The sequence below is a fragment of the Manis pentadactyla genome, chromosome 18 (genome assembly GCF_030020395.1).
Source record: "Manis pentadactyla isolate mManPen7 chromosome 18, mManPen7.hap1, whole genome shotgun sequence".
In the NCBI taxonomy this organism is placed as follows: domain Eukaryota; kingdom Metazoa; phylum Chordata; class Mammalia; order Pholidota; family Manidae; genus Manis; species Manis pentadactyla.
The window spans coordinates 1,968,684-1,971,183 of record NC_080036.1 but is presented as its reverse complement, the minus strand read 5'-3'; the positions used below and the strand labels follow the sequence as shown (position 1 = coordinate 1,971,183).

The window sequence follows — 2,500 nt, the reverse complement described above, 5'->3', positions numbered from 1 at the left end:
CCCGCTTCCCCACGTCCCCCGCCGCCACCCGTTCCGGGCGCCCCCGCGCCCGCGCCCCGTGTCTTCTCGGCCGAGGGCGGGGCCCCGCCGTCCGCCACGTCGCCCCGTCCCGTCCCCGCTCGCACGGGCGGGCTCGCGCGCGTCTCTCCCCCCTCCGCTCCCCTCGCTCGGCCGCCGCGCGCCGCCGCCCTCTGCCCACTCACTCCCGCCTCGAGCCCCGACGCACACCCGTTCCAGGTACCTAGCGCGTTCCGGCGCGGAGGTTTAAAGACCCCTGGGGGTCGCCAGTCCGCCTCAGGTCGGGGGGCGGTCGGGCCCGTGGGGGAGACGGCGAGGCCCCTCCCGGCCTGTTGTCTCCACCCCAGACTCCGCCTCCGCGCCTCGGGGCCAGGGGCGCCGCCGCCGCCGCCGCCGCCGCGCTGCGCTCCATCGGTGCCGCGTGTGTGTGTGCGCGCGCGCGCGTGTGCCCCGCGTCCCCGCGTGGAGGCGGGAACCCCCCCGGGCGCCTGTGGGGGTGCCCGGGCCCGCCCCTTCGGGTCGCCGGCCCGGGCGCCCCTTTCGTGAGACCTTTCCCGACCGCTTCGTGTCCGGTGTCGATTCTGTACGACCTGGCCGGCCGGAGGCAAGCAACCCCCCGCCACCCACCCGCGCGCGCGTGTGCGTGCGGTGGTTGGGGGCTGCGCGTGCCGCGCCAGGGTTGGGGTTGTCCCCCGACCACAGCAAACCCAAAAACACTGACGACTCTTAGCGGTGGATCACTCGGCTCGTGCGTCGATGAAGAACGCAGCTAGCTGCGAGAATTAATGTGAATTGCAGGACACATTGATCATCGACACTTCGAACGCACTTGCGGCCCCGGGTTCCTCCCGGGGCTACGCCTGTCTGAGCGTCGCTTGCCGATCAATCGCCCCTCCCCGTGCGGTTGGGGTGCTGGCTGGGGGTTGCCCCTCGCAGGGCCCCGCGCCCGGCTGCCCCGCGGCCGGTGGGGTCCTCCGTCCCCCTAAGTGCAGATGCCGGTGCGCCTCCAGGCCAGGTCGCGTGCGGACGCCCCTCCGCCCTGTGCCCGGCCCGCCGTTCTCTCCGTCCTTCCCTTCCCCGGCCCGCCACGCCGACCCCCATCCCCGACTGGGGCGAGGGAGGTGTGTGGGTCGTGGTCTGGCCGTTGGGGAAAAGGAAGGACGGTCGGTTGTCCGGGTCGGCACGTGTGTGTGTGTGTGTGTGGCGCACGGGGACGTGCCGGCGCGGAGGCTTGGGGGCGCCCGCCCCGCCCCTGCGTGAGATGGGAAGTGGAGAAGGAGAGAGCGAGCTCGCGCCGGGGTTCGCGGCCGCCACGGACCCTCTGGAGCCTCCCTCGAGCCGCACGCGGCCGGCCAGGGGCCGGGGTGGGGCTTGGGGTTTGTGGGTGGCCTCGGCCGCCCCCACACCACCCCACCCCACCTCAGCCTCGCGTCGCCCCTGCCGGGGGTTTTGGCTCGCGCCGAGGCCGTGTCGCGCGCGGGGCCCGCGCCCTGGGGGTGCGTGCCTCCGGCGGTGACCCACGGGACGCCGTGGCGTCGCCCGCCGCCGCGCGCCTCTGCCCCCACCACGGGTCTGCCGGCCGCGCCGCGCCACGCCGCCCCGAGCCTGCGGGGGCTTGCGCGCGCGTGTGGGAGGGTGTGTGAGGTTGTGCCGCGCCGCCACGTCGGCCCCGCCGCTGGCGTTTTTCGGCCACCCCTCCGCCCTCCCACACGTCTCGCTCCCCCACCCCGGCGAAGGGCCTGTGCCGCCGGCGCGTGTCTCCGCCCGCCCGCCCGCCTTCCGCCGCCTGCCCGCGTCCCGTCCCCGAGCCTCGCTCGTGTGTCGGTCGTGGGGTGGGGTGGAGCGGAGGCGCGCGTGCGCGGATGCGTGTCTGCCCGTGGCCTCCTCGCGGGTGCCGTGTTCCTCCGCGGCACGTGCCCCGCTCTCTCGCCCTCCCTGCCCCCAACGCCTCACCGGGCCCTTTCCCCGCACGTGTGCCGGCTGTGCGTGCGTGCGTGCGAGCCGGACGGTGGCCGCGTCGCCGCGTCCGTCCGTCCGTCCGTCCGCCCAGGCAAGCCGCGCGCGCGCGCGCGCGCGCGCCCAGCCGGCCCGTGCCCTCCGAGACGCGACCTCAGATCAGACGTGGCGACCCGCTGAATTTAAGCATATTAGTCAGCGGAGGAAAAGAAACTAACCAGGATTCCCTCAGTAGCGGCGAGCGAACAGGGAAGAGCCCAGCGCCGAATCCCCGCCCCGCGGTGAGGCGCGGGACATGTGGCGTACGGAAGACCCACTCCCCGGCGCCGCTCGTGGGGGGCCCAAGTCCTTCTGATCGAGGCCCAGCCCGTGGACGGTGTGAGGCCGGTAGCGGCCCCCGGCGCGCCGGGCCCGGGTCTTCCCGGAGTCGGGTTGCTTGGGAATGCAGCCCAAAGCGGGTGGTAAACTCCATCTAAGGCTAAATACCGGCACGAGACCGATAGTCAACAAGTACCGTAAGGGAAAG

At 74.4% G+C, this 2,500-nt stretch overlaps 2 non-coding genes across 2 annotated transcripts in view; both read left to right on the top strand.

Moving 5' to 3' along the window:
• The first annotated feature begins 739 nt into the window (after positions 1-739).
• Positions 740-892, top strand: LOC130681629 (5.8S ribosomal RNA). The gene has a single exon (XR_008994832.1). It is a non-coding gene; the product is annotated as a 5.8S ribosomal RNA (ribosomal RNA).
• A 1,231-nt stretch (positions 893-2,123) lies between these two features.
• The window catches only part of LOC130681611 (28S ribosomal RNA), a 5,482-nt gene continuing 5,105 nt past the window's right edge, over positions 2,124-2,500 (top strand). Inside the window, exon 1 of the ribosomal RNA XR_008994814.1 lies at positions 2,124-2,500. This exon is cut by the window's right edge and continues 5,105 nt beyond it. This is a non-coding gene — a ribosomal RNA (28S ribosomal RNA).